This window comes from Diabrotica virgifera, chromosome 1, assembly GCF_917563875.1.
Source record: "Diabrotica virgifera virgifera chromosome 1, PGI_DIABVI_V3a".
NCBI lineage: Eukaryota > Metazoa > Arthropoda > Insecta > Coleoptera > Chrysomelidae > Diabrotica > Diabrotica virgifera.
In genome coordinates, this window is record NC_065443.1 from 102,755,631 (window position 1) to 102,770,200 (window position 14,570).

At 32.7% G+C, this 14,570-nt stretch overlaps 1 long non-coding RNA gene across 1 annotated transcript; it reads left to right on the forward strand.

The window, feature by feature from the left end:
- Window positions 1-686: 686 nt before the first annotated feature.
- On the forward strand, window positions 687-3,217 carry LOC126889605 (uncharacterized). Its single transcript, XR_007700098.1, has 3 exons — window positions 687-922; window positions 1,644-1,801; window positions 3,037-3,217. It is a non-coding gene; the product is annotated as an uncharacterized LOC126889605 (long non-coding RNA).
- The last annotated feature ends 11,353 nt before the right edge of the window (window positions 3,218-14,570 follow it).

Sequence of the window (14,570 nt, forward strand, 5' to 3'; positions counted from 1 at the left end):
CTCCAAACCGGACGCTCAAAATGGTGTAACTTTTTACTGAACACTATGTGGACCATATAGAACAATTTGGTGTTGGAGGAAGACTCTTACTTTGAATGTTTGGGTTAGGCCTTTTTTTGACCAGTTATACCCTAACAACACACAACATTCCAGGAATGTACTACCAAAGTTCTATCAATATTTGAATGTCCTGGACATTTAGGGAACATTCGGTGAACATCTGTTTAAATTATTCCTGGAATGTTACCATAAGACATTCTGTGAACATACTACCAATGTTCCTATATTTTAAGTTGCGAAATAATACATACGTGTAACAGATACAACATTACTTATAACATACCAGACAAACTAAGTGACACTTTAGGCCTACAGTGCAATAATATGTCAAATTTAAAGAGTTTCCCAAGTTCAATTAATACAATATTATAAACATACAAATGTAATAAAAATTATTGTTCGCGAATATTCAATTTGGAATGCGATTTTGTTAATAAAAAAAATACTTATAACTTATGCAAAACCCAAGAGAGGCATTTATATTTATTTCTTTTGCGTTCATTTTCAAATTCGCCGTGCATATATTTTTGTGCATGGCGCTTGAGAGGGCATCACGTGACTAAAAACGACCAACCAACGACCTCGCTTCGGCCATCTTGGCATCTTCATCTTGGCTACCTTGCTTTACCGTGGGTGGATCGTTGTTTGTATTATTTGTGCTTTTTAAGAATATTTTTTTAATTCGGATACTTTTATAATAGCTTTAATAGTATTATTAACATAGTGAATAAAATGGTGTCCTGTTTTTAACGCAGTTGGAGTAGCAGAAACAAAATGTAGATAAAAAAATCTGCAGGAATAACGTTTCAATTATGACAGAAGCTCCAAACAAATGACTGTGAATGAAAAGCCCTATTAAAAGGTTAGTATGCAAATATGTAAACGAAGGCATGCCCTGTATTTCAGAAAATAAATTAATATTATTAATACCCTAATAATACTATTCATAAAAAATCTTTTAAGTAACCTGGATATAACAAAGTGAATAAAAGGCATAAATCAGAAGAATTATTATTTTATTTTATAAGTTAATAATTGGTCATATCCATTTATTATTTTAATAATAATTGTGAATAAGCCACAAACTTCGCTTATTCCTAACTAAAATAGTAAATAGAGATAATAACAATAGGATTTGTAAAACTAAAGTAATTCTTTTTGCGTTTTTGCTAATGTATGCCTTTATAAATAGGATGGTAGACCACACACTATAATATGCAGTACCAACTAATGAATACACAGAATATTATAGTCGATTTGCTAAACTCAGTCTCAGTACTACTGAGTCTCAGACACAACTGGCTAGTGATTTTAGTAAATAATTTTGCCAATTTGGTAAAATTGGCAAAAAAAAATAACTAAATAGTTAATAATTACTGTAATTTTGGCAAAATTGGCCAAAAACAAAAAAAATTACCTACTAAAATCACTAGCCAGTTGTGTCAGAGTTTGGGGAACCGACTATACTAATAAACAATTTCTAAGCTGTTTTATAATATTTTGTGAGTCCATTAATCATATTTTTTATTTAAAACTAAAATTTGTTAATAATGCTTAGTAATGCATATATTTTGTATTTTTAGCTTTCCAGAAGATCCTGCGAAGAAGACATGAAGTATAGATCAGATTTGTTAATAGAGGAGTATGTTCAAAACACTTTTTAGAAAAAGATATTGACAGAACTTCACTTTCATCTGTTTGTTTAAGAGACTGTGCTGTTCCAATAGCTTATGTCACACAGGTATATGCATTTTTTTTCTTGGTTTTAACATCTTTAAACGCGAAATACGCAATAACTTATCGAATTGATGCCATGTTATTTTTCTTTATTAAGGTCTTTGTTTATTATTGTGTATGTGTATTAACAACAGAAACATTTTTGGTTATTCTTTATTTTATTTTATATTTTGTCATCAAGTGTTCAGTCAATGTATGTAGTTTTCTTATGTACACCTTTATGGGTTTATACCTGGTGGATGTATATTTCAATAAATAAATAAATAAATAACCTAATTAATAATACAGTCTGTACAATATAGATACTGTTGTAATTCATTATCTACATCGGAGATCTAAGTTGACATTGTTGCCCAACTGCAAAAAATTTTTGAATTCATTTTAAGTCAAATATATCACATAATTATTGCGAAGTAGATTATACAACAAAACAGATTAATATTCAATGTAAATAAATAAAAACATCAGAAATAGAAAACAAGAATTAAGGTATAATCTTATGTTACAGTTATTAAGGTACCAAGGGTATTATAAGGATAATAACGCTTGAGGTCAATGGTGTTTTTAACAAGGGCCTGAGGGATATACGTTGACCGAAAGCGTTATTATTATAATACCTGTGGTGCCTTCAACGTTTAATGTCTGACTAAATTATTCTTTATATGCGAAAAATTTGAATGAATTTTGAATTGATTAGTTTTTAAATAAGTACATTTACCAGTAACAGTAGTAACATAATTGTGGTAACCATAGTTTTACTTAGGTTGATATTTGTCAACTTGACAGTATCTAAGTCGTTATTTAAATTTACTGCCCAAGGGCGTTATATCATACTTAACAGACTTCGAAATGTCATTATTTGTCAAATAATGTACCAGTAGGACATTAAAGTAAATAATAAAAACAATATAATGAATACTAAATACTTATTTGTTTGTGAAAAATCTATTTCTTTGTGGCTTTTTTGTAATTAACTATTCTAATGAGGAAATAAGCCACAATTTACTTGAAAAAATAATTTTATTAAGGTTTCTACTTCCACGTCGGATGTCGTTGTCAAAATACAAAATGTTCATTATTATTATTTTATTTATTAAATATTATTTATTATTTATTTAAATATTATTTAATATTTATTTATTATTATTATTTATGCGTATTATTACCTGTAAATAATATTTCTTCTGATTGTTAATTGTAAAGGATAGAAAAATTACCTTTTATTTTATTTTCTTTTAGAATCAGCTGAGAGAAGTGGTCTACAAAAAACCAGAAAGGAAACGGAATATGTGGCTACGAAAAGCAAAAGAAAGGTTTACAAAGCAAATGTGACACATTTTTTTATAATATTTAGGAATGTCAGTAAATTACATTAAAAAATGTATGTAAAGATTTTTTGCAATAAAAATGTTTATATTTATCAAGGATGTATTATTTGGTATGGCCACATATCGTCAGTGATGTGACAATACCTCCTACCTGTTTTTTTTTCAAGAGATTTGTAAGATAGACTAAAAACTTGTTTCGGCCACCTCCTGTTTTCATATATTTTTTGACTTGTTTTGCAGTAAATTCAACTATCTATTTACTACAAAAAAGTCAGAATACGTACGAAAACAGAAAGTGACCTTAAAAAATGTTTTTCGTCTCCTGCAAACCTCATGAAAAAACATATAGGAGGTATTGTCACATTACTGACGATATATTTCAGTGAATGTCTAAAAAATATACTGTGAATGTTCAAAGAACGTTCGTAGACATTCATGGAATGTTCTAACAAGACATTCAGTCTAAAAATATACTGTGAATGTCCAAAGAACATTCATGGAATGTTCCAACAAGACATTCAGTCTAAAAAATAGACTGTGAATGTCCAAAGAACATTCGTAGACATTCATGGAATGTTCCAACAGAACATTCTAAGAATATTTAAAATGCTGACACAGCACTTTCCTGGGACTTTCCAGGGACATTCGTGTGCATTTGGGGACATTCCAGGAATGTTTTCAATGTCCTGTGTGTACATTCTAGGAACATTCATGGAATGTTTTGTGTTATTAGGGTACTATACTACCTCCGGAACTTTGGAACCGTTCATTTTAGAAGGATTATGCGTTGGGCCTTTTTTATTTCAAATTGAATGTAGAACATTTTTGTATACAAGGTTGTTCATGCTAAACCGCATAGTTTTAAAAATATTGACGAAAAACGTAAAAAACTACGAATTTACCGATTTCTCCCCTCTCCCCTTCAAACCCGACGCTCAAAATGGTGTGATTTTTTTCTGAACATTATGTGGACCATATAGAACAATTTGGTGTTGGATGATAACTTTCACTTTGGATGTCTGGTTTATGCCATTATTTGGATCAATTGTATCATACTATAAGACGCTATAAGCTTTCTTAATATGTAATTATTATCCTAACTGGCGCGTTTATTGGGGTTTATTTGTCTGTCTGCGGTTTAAATATCATATCAGCCAATAGATTTCTATGTTTATTGAAATTTGACAAAAAAAATTTTTTGGACCTTGTTGGGAGGGGGATTTCCCCTACCTCCCACCCATTACTCCCCCTGTTGATCCGCCATTGAACAAATAAACACGTTGCGTAATATTCAAACTTTTCAAACTGTTTGAATTCAAGTCAAACCTAAAGATATCGAATTCAAGTCAAGTCAAACTTTTTTATACAAAAAGTTTGATTTTCAAGTCAAGTTTGTTGAGTAAAATCAAACTAGTTTGACTTGATGCATCTCTAGGGGTGAAAATAAAAGTGAAAATTTTAGTGTGATTTTTAATTGCAAATACTTCATTCAAATTTTTTTTTATTTATTCTAAGGGACTTTCGGCCCTCGGTAATAACGTAATCTTTCATTCTGCGCTAAAATTTTTCAAAAATACTTATTAGTTTGCTCTGGATTCAAAAAAAGTGGACACATTTAAAATACATTAAAAATTTTGACAAGCTACATTTTGCACCTTTCCCATTAACCTTAGTTAATCTTAGGCGAATAAAATTCATCTGAAATTATCGGAAAATTACTAGGTAGTAATAAAATACTTTCATAATTCATTTTATTCAGAGTTATAAATAAATTAGCCACAACAAATTCCAATATAAATCAGCTGATAAAAGGTTATTAAATATTTTATTTTTCATAAAACGCATCTAATCATATTTGATAAATTTTATAAATATAGATTTGCTTTTTTGCAAATATTTTTCAAATTTTTAATGCAAACTTATCCATTTTAAAATTGACATTACTTTGTAAGATTTCCTTAAGGGGGTAGGAGCAAAATCTTGGTCAAATGCTATTTCTTCTTCTTCTTTTAGTGCCTATTCGTTTCGAATATTGGCGACCATTTTGGCTAGTAAGAAGACCAAATAAGGCTAATCACCAATTTTAATTAGTGTGCAGAGTAGGAGGAAGTTTATGATCACTTTTTCGCTGAAAAAAAATAGGGACTGACATTCTTTTTACTGTCACTTAATTTTTGAGCTAGGGACTATTTTTTTTATTTCTGGAGATAGATATTTTTATATACTTTAAATTAGCTTGAACAAGTTATCCTCGAAAAATGCATAGTTTTGCCGTCTTTTGACTTTGAAACTAGAATATTTAGCATTTTACTAAGAAGAGCTAACATATAATAAAGTATAGCTCGAATACTATTAGTCTTAAAGCAAATTAGAAAAAACGGTTTTGTTTATTTTTTCAAATGGTACATTTTTGTTAAGCAAACTTGTTTTGATAGGACGAAAACTTTTTGAGTTATTAGCAGAAAACTGATTAAGAACAATGATTTTTTCGATTTAAACCCTTTCGATAGCGAATAAATCGAAAACTATTACTTTTATCAAAAAAATGTATAGAACGTTTTTTGCTTAGAATGAATGTGTTTACCAACTTTTGCGGTCAAAATAAAATAAAAAATTTCCATCCCCGAGATGGGGTGGCAACCACCCCCATGGTAAAAGCGCCTTTTGGCCTGATCTAGATTTTAATCCTTGGACTATCCACTACTTATTCTCAAATTTTCAATCAAATCGATCCATTCTGTAAAAATTGCGAGGTTTTGTCCTATTTTAAGCTTCATTACTTGGACTATTAACAATTCTGCTGTGTATTATTTTCAAAATCAACCAAGAACGTCAGCTTTTTGAAAACATCAAGAAAAGAAAAACGGCGTATTTGGGTCACATCATGCGAAACGAAAAATACCAGTTCCTTCAACTTATAATCCAGGGTAAAATTGAAGGCAAGAGAGGAATAGGACGCAAGAAAATGTCCTGGCTCCGAAACATAAGGCAATGTACAGGGATTACCGACATACAATCACTGATACACATTGCAAGAAACAGAGAGTTAATGGAAAATGTGATCGCCAACATCCATTAGTGGATTTGCATTTGAAGAAGAAGATTATTTTCAAAATGGTTTTAAGTGTGTGACTCATTAAAGATATTGTTCTGTGATCCAAGCAGGTTGTTGCACTTGGCTTTTTGGGAATTGCTACAAAGGTCGATTGCAGCCATTGTCTGGGTATTGTGGCAGTCTGATATATTAGATTAAAGAGTTCAACCATTACATCAATACCATCTTAATCAATAAGTTTTAATAATTCTATGGGCACATCATCTGGTCCAGTAGCTTTACCCTCTTTCGTGTTTTTAATAGCATAGATGATTTCTTCTCTTAATATTGGTGGTCCGGTATCCTCTGTGATTTCTAATGACAGTTCTTCTCTTTCATCATTAAATAGTTGTTGGATGTAATTGGTCCAGTGACACAATCTCTCCTTCACGTCAGTAATAATATCCCCTTTATCATTATTAAGGGTATTCGTTCTTGTGCTTTTTCTAGAACCTGTCATTTCTTTGATTTTTTTGTGTAAATTAAATCTGTCATACTTTTTATCCAGATTTTCTATTTCTTTGCATCTGTCGGAGAGCCACCCCTCTTTTGCCTCTCGAATTTTCTTTCTGATGTTTCTCTGAATTTCTTTTTATTTATTCGGGTCTTTTGCTTTTTGTTTTCTTCGTTCTTCCATAAGTTCAAGAATTTCTACTGTCATCCAAGGTTTTGTTGTTTCTCCAAGTGGTTTGAGGGTTTCTTTTCCAACTGACACTAAGGCATGTTGATCTTAATGACACTTAAGGCAAATCGATGGTAAGACTCTATGGGAAAGAGCTAGAAGTACAGATATACGACGGAGATGCAAGGTGGATAACATTAATAACTGGGTAAGAAACAGAAGAATCGAATGGAACGACCACATAAGTCGAATGACAACAAATAGGGTAGTCAGGACAGCGAGAGGCGGTTACCCAATAGGAAGATGATCAGTGGGAAGACCACGAAAACGACGGAACGACAACTTACTAGAGGCACATTGAAAAAACAGACAGAGTCATGTCTATACAAAAAGAAGAAGAAGAAGAAGAGACTATAGCATGTTGAATTTTTTGGTCAACAGTCAGAGTTTCCACACTATATTCTTTGACTTTCCTTTATTTTAACTTTCGTTTCCGCATATGTGTTGTCTTGTTTGTTATCTACCACTATGCAATTGTTGCAAGGAAAAAAGTTGGGCCTCGTCAAAATGAAGCTACTCACGAAAAGTTAGCTTGTTAGTAGTAAATGGTGAAAATAGTCCTGGAATCCCTGACTATGATCGTAAATAGTAAATAAAATATATAAATTGATAGTTTTATTTAGAGTGTGGCAACAACGTCCTGTAGGGAGTAAGCATGTATTGCACCTCGCACGCCTAGCAGCGCCTAGCAGGTGTTATTGTCAGATTCAGCGATAATTTGATATACGAACTCGGAAATGCGCACACGGTGTTGTTTTCTTGAATTAATTTCACATTCTCTTGTACACGATTTCAGATACAATGCTATTTTCGAAACCAATTTATTTACATGAACCGTTACAGAGGCTTTTCGATTAATGTATCAACCAGGTATTAGAAAGAACATAAAAGTGGGCTAGTCCAGTTCAAAATGTGTTAAGGCAAATAAATAGGTGTAAATAAATAAACGAAAAATATTAAAACAAAATAGCAAATTTGCAAGGATCTAGTGCAGCGGTTCTCAATCTGTGGTACATGTACCACTGGTGGTACATATCATTATTTGCGGTGGTACACAAAATACACAAAAACTTAAAATAGTAGTACATAGTAAGACTTGATTATACAATCTAAAAATATAGAAATATAATAAAAAAAACTTTAGATGGTACACTTCGCGTCATATAAAACTGGTACACTTTTTTTCCCAATGTAAACCTGTGTTCAGACTGACAATTATTGTTCGTGAATCACTTCGTTGTTGCCATCACAGATAACGGAATTGCACTAAATCTAAATACAAAAAAATAACGTTTAAAATGTATGTGTATTTCGAATTGTAATACATATTATATTTAAATTCCATACTTGTTCACCGTAAAAGTTATTCATTTTGTATTAATTTCAAATTAAATTTTTAATTTTTCCAGTGTGTTTTATTTATTCTACACAACTTAATGCAGTTTTGTCCTACAATTTACGAGAAACCAATCATACCTCTCGATTTGACATTAAACATAATAATTTAAAGTCATGTCAAGATTTATATCTGTCATTATTTTTGAACTGAAATATTTTCATAAATTTTAATAAAACACGAATCAATGTATGGATACTTAATTGAGATGACGGAAAATTACCATTGTTTTAGTTTTTAGTATATTAAAAAATGCGGTCTGTCGCTCAGCCCCGTTTTTTCCTAGTTTGATATAATATTTTCGTTGAACTGGCAACGTTGCCCTAGAAATTAGGATGACACTTGTGACAAGATCAACTTACACAACTTGAAAAACACGATTTTCGGTTATAAGAGTTGTACCAGTTTTTTTTGACGCGAAGTGTACATGACTCAAAAAGATTGAGAACCGCTGATCTAGTGAATAGAACTATTATTAAAAATAATTCTTCTCCTTCTTCTTCTTTTGTGTCGACATGATTCTGTCTGTTGTTCTGTGCCTCCAGTAAGTTGTCGTTCCATCGTTTTCGTGGTATTTTCACTGATCGTCTTCCTATAGGGCTTTTCATTCACAGTCATTTGTTTCGAGCTTATGTCATGTGTCACATAATATTAATATATCTACGGCATACGTTATTGGTATATACAATAATACAAACCAAAGACGTATGACGTAGATATATTAATATTATGTGACACATGACAGAAGCTCGAAACAAATGACAATCGATGAAAAGCCCTATTGGGGAACCGTCTTTCGCTGTCCTTACATTACATTTGATGTCATTCGGCATATGTGGTCATTCCATTATATTCTTTTGTTTCTTACCCAGTTATTAATGTTATCCACCTTGCATCTCCGTCGTATATCTATACTTCTAGCTCTGTCCCATAGAGTTTTACCATAGATTTTTCGATGGGTTTTCATCTCTGCTGATTCGAGCAATCTTTTTGTCCTGTCTGTGTCGGGTCGTGTTTCTTCCGCATATGTCATTATTGATCTGATGACTGTTTTGTAAATGCTCTGCCTTTAATTTCTTTTCCGATATTTTTATTTCTCCATATTGTGTCATTCAGGCAATCTGCGGCTCTGTTTAATCTATTCACTTGATCTTCCACTTCTGTTTCGAGCCTTCCATAGCTGTGATGCCTAGATATTTAAACTCCATTACTTGTTGACCTTTCAGCTCCAATTTACATCTTATTGGATTTGCTGTTATAACCATGCATTTTGTCTTTTTTGGGGAAATTAACATGTTAAATTTTCTGGCGGTTATGTTAAATTGGTGCAGCATACGTTGTAAATCATCTTCACTTTGAGATATTAGTATTGCATCGTCCGCATAGCAGATTATTTTAAGTTGTTTTTCTCCCATTTGGTATCCTTTTTTAGTTCTTACTTTTTTTTATTATTTTGTCCATAATCAGGTTGAACAATAAAGGACTCAAGGAGCCCCCCTGCCTTATCCCATTGCCGGCTTCAATTGGGTTTAGTTCATCTTCTACTTTTACTTTTATTGTGTTGTTCTGGTAGATGTTTTCGATCGTTATTCCTAGCGGTAGGTACCTCTCTCGAGTATAACAAATGGATAACGTTCTTTAATTTGACCCTGTCAAATGCTTTCTTAAGGTCCACGAAACTTAAATATGCCGGTTTGTTGTATTTCAACGGTTTCTCTACAAAGTCAAAATATGTTAAGGTAAATAAGTAAGTGTAAATAAATAATATAATAAAAATATAAAATAAGATAGCAAATTGGCAAGTATCTAGTGAATAGAATTATTATTAAAAAAATTAGTTAAATTAATTAAAGATACTAGTGCCGGAGTAGCTCAGGCGGTAGGATATCTGACCTCCATGCAGGTAGGCCGGGGTTCGAATCCCAGCGCGCGCCGGCGAGAATATGCCCCAGGTCGACTCAGCCTGAATAAAATGAGTAGCTTGGATAAAACCCGGGGGTAACAATAGGCGGTTGAAGCGTAGAACTGGCCCTGTTACCTTCCTTAAATACCGTAGGCCCTAGATATAGCAGACTACCCCGCTATATTCCCAAAGCCGCGTTAGCGGTATAAAATGGGAAACTATTATTATTAATTAAAAATAATAACTGAATAAAGGTTTAACACGTCATTACATGCACGCGCGTCAATTTGCAGCAGTTCCAAAAAGTCTTAAAACACGTCACATCATTAATTTATCCCGTTGCATAAATGGAAAAAAATAGAACAAGGTAAGACGAAAAATAACAGAATAAAAAATAAGAGGTGGGAAAAAACTAAAACCTACGGATCTATAAAAATAGACATATTTTGTAAAAGTCTCAACTATGCCTGTGAAGTTTGTGATATTTTAAAATTGATTGCATCCCACCTAAAAAAATAAAAACGAAAAATGAAGTTTTTAATGGTGAGGGAAGGGGGAAGAGGATGGTGGGTTAAAATTACGCTGAGTCTTATTTTTTAATCACATGGAACAGCGTTTCCCAAACTATGCTCCGCGGAGCACCGAGTGCTCCGCGAAGCATCTACAGGTGCTCCGCTATATGGCGATAATAAACGGTTGGTATTTTTTGACCGGTGAGTTATTCTTATGGCGGCTACCAACAGGTGGGGATCGGATCCACATTCTGGTCCCCGGTATACCCTCACGTCTGTAGTCTTGAGTCTAGAGCTTTCTCTTTGGATTATGTAGTCAATTATTGACCGTAGTTTTTTTGTAGGTTGCATCCATGTGAATTTGTGGATATTTTTGTGTGAGAAGAACCCATTCATTATTTTTAGCGATCGGAATTGGCAAAATTCTCTCAGAATCGGCCAAAAGTAAAAAGCTGGATAGCTTTCCACTAATCACAGAATTTAGAGAAGAACTGGAATCGGACATACCTGAAGCTGTCTTAAACGAGTTCCACACTCAACTGCTAAATTTACTTGAAAACTTCCAGAATTATTTTCCTGAGAAATTCCACGACAAAATTAAAGAAAACTTCTGGGTTGCAGATCCATACCTTGCAATGTTAAAAAAAAACCATCTTCCTTAACATCTCAGCAGCATGAATGCCTGATAGATTTGACATCGGATTCTGCGTAAAAAACATTTTGAAAGTAAATCGCTAGTAGATTTTCGGTGTCAACTCAAAGACGAATTTGCATTATCTGCCTATGTGGCCACTTAAACAAAATATAGATCTCGACTGAATGCGGAACCTAACATTCTATTGCAGTTATCCCAAATTCAACCGGATATTACTAACCTGTTCAAATCAAGACAGCCTCATTCTTCACATTAAAATGAAGACATTACGTTTTTTAAGATTTAGGAATAAGATCTGTGTGTTCATTTTATTTTTGTTTTTCGTTATATGTAATTAAGTTTCTTATGTTTGCGTTTAAAAAAAAATTTAATAAAGTGAATAGAAAAGGTAATGGTTAATATCCCCACCCCCAACTAATATCTCTCGTTCTTGTGGCTCCTATATAGGTTTCAGGTGCAATATGGTAAGTGCTCCCTATAGAATTTCTACCTATTCCCAAATGTTCATCCTTCCTGTATTTTTTTTTGGTCAGATTGTTCTTTGATCGCGCTAAACGGCGAAACTTTTATCGTACGGCTACACAAACTCTTAAGCTGTGTACACACGCGAGCGCTTAACTCCGCGGTTTGCCTGTTTAACACGTGATTGCATGTATACGATACCATTTGTCCCTCGGTAACCTGAAACGCGGCGTTAGGGTTTATCGTGTAAAACGCGGTGAAAGCGCCCGCATGTGTAAAAAACCGAAGGTCAAATTATATGGCACACTTTCAAAAGAAATGGCAGGGGCAACATCGATAAGACCATACATTTCATTTGATGACTACTTTGAAGTCAGTTTCTCATGGTAGAGTCATTACTATATTTGCTGATTTAATCTTTTCTACTTTTTTATTCCAGGGAGTAGACATTTTTATTGTCTCTGTTTCAAACTTTCCACATTTTTAAGGGACGCTCTACTCCTCTTCTTGTTTTAGCGCTCTACGAATAATTTGCAGTGATTAGTTCGTTGAAAACCCTCTATAATATTACTGTAATGTCATTTTATTTTAGTGACAACAAGAAAAGGTTTAAGGCCCAAAAGGAAATTTGTTCAAAATTTTTTAGTTATTTTAGTTAAGCAAGTGCTTCCATACAGCCATGATGTGAACAAGTCAAATTGAGCTCAATGGTACCTCGAGCATGAAACATTGGATATTTTAAACATCCACGTTTAAATTCACATAATTTTTCTATGTTCCTATGACGGATTAATTATAAAGGGTTTTTACCATTTTTATACTTTGTATACAGGGTGTCCAGAAACTCTACCGACAAACGAAGACAGGAGATTCTTCAGATAATTTAACCCAATTCACTTAGTCCGAAAATGCTTCCTAAGGGAGCTAGAGCTCTTTGAAGATCGCGTCTTGTAATTAGTTTTTCTTAAATATCTCCAGAACACTTCTATTTAGAAAAACAAAAATTGGTACGCGTATTTATCTTCAAGATATAAATCTAATCCATCCATTGCAAATTTCTAGTACCCATCATAGGCGTCCGTTTTGGGTAGGGCAACGGTTATTTTATCGCATCTTTTTTATCTTTAATTTTTATGCATTTCTGATACTGTATTATTAAATAAGGAAGTATTTTAGTACTAAAAGGTACTCTTGTTTTAAATCGGTAGGACACACCGTTTTCTAGAAAAATCGATTTGAAAACTTTTCGCTTTTTGAATAAAAAAAAAAAAATAAAAAAAACAACTTTTTAGAAAGACGAAAACTGGTACATTTATTTATATTCCAGAGATAAATCGATTTCATTAATTGCGAATTTCTAGTATTGGTCATAGGCGTCTGTTTTGCGTAGGTCAACAGTTATTTTATAGGATAACTTTTTTGTCTTGAATTTTTGAGCATTTTTGACACTAGATTATTAAATTATGAGGTATTCGAGTACTAAAAGTTACTCTTACTTTATGTTGGTAAAATACTTCGTTTTTTGTTGAAAAGTTATTTCAATTTTTTTTCAAATTCCAAAAACGAAAAATTTTCAAATCGATTTTTCTAGAAAACAGTGTGTCCTACCGACTTAAATCAAGAGTACCTTTTAGTACTAGAATACCTCACAATTTAATAATCCGGTATCAAAAATGTATAAAAGTTAAGGACAAAACAGTTATGCGATAAAATACCCTTTGCTCTACCCAAAACGCACGCCTATGACCGGTACTAGAAATTTGCAATGGATGGAATCGATTCATCTCTGAAAAGTAAATACGCATACCAATTTTTGTTTTTCTAAATAGAAGCGTTCTGGAGGTATTTAAGAAAACTAATTTCATGACGCAATCTTCAAAGAGCTCTAGCTCCCTTAAGAAGCATTTTCGGACTAGGTGAATTGAGTTAAATTGTCTTAAAATTATCTGAGGAATCTCCTGTCTTCGTTTGTCGGTAAACTCCTGTCTTCGTTTGTCGGTAGAGTTTCTAGACACCCTGTATATACATAATTATCCCTGTAGATAATTTTAAGACAATTTAACCAAATTCACCTAGTCCGAAAATGCTTCCTAAGGGAGCTAGAGCTCTTTGAAGATGGCGTCTTTGAACTAGTTTTTCTTAAATACCTCCAGAACGCTTCTAGTTAGAAAAACGAAAATTGGTACACATATTTATCTTCCAGAGCTAAATCGATTCCATCTATTGTGAATTTCTAGTACCAGTCATAGGCGTCCGTTTTTGGTGGGGCAACGGATATTTTATCACATTTTTTGTCTTTAACTTTAAAGCATTTTTGATACTGGATTATTAAATTGTGAGGTATTCTAGTACTAAAAGGAACTCTTGCTTTAAATCGGTAGGACACACCGTTTTCTAGAAAAATCAATTTGAAATTTTTCGTTTCCTGAATTTGATAAAAAAATTGAAAAATCTTTTCAAAAAATAACGGTGTATTTTACCAATTTAAAGCAAGAGTAACTTTTAGGGCTAGAATACCTCATAATTTAATAATTTAGTGTCAAAAATTCTTAAATATTAAAGACAAAAAGTTATGCGATAAAATAACCGTTGGCCTACCCAAAACGGGCGCATATGACCGGTATTAGAAATTCGCAATTAATGAAATCGATTCATCTCTGGAATATAAATAAACGTACCAGTTTTCGTTTTTCTAAATAGTTTTTTTTTAATTTTTTTTTGATATTCACAAAACAAAAAGT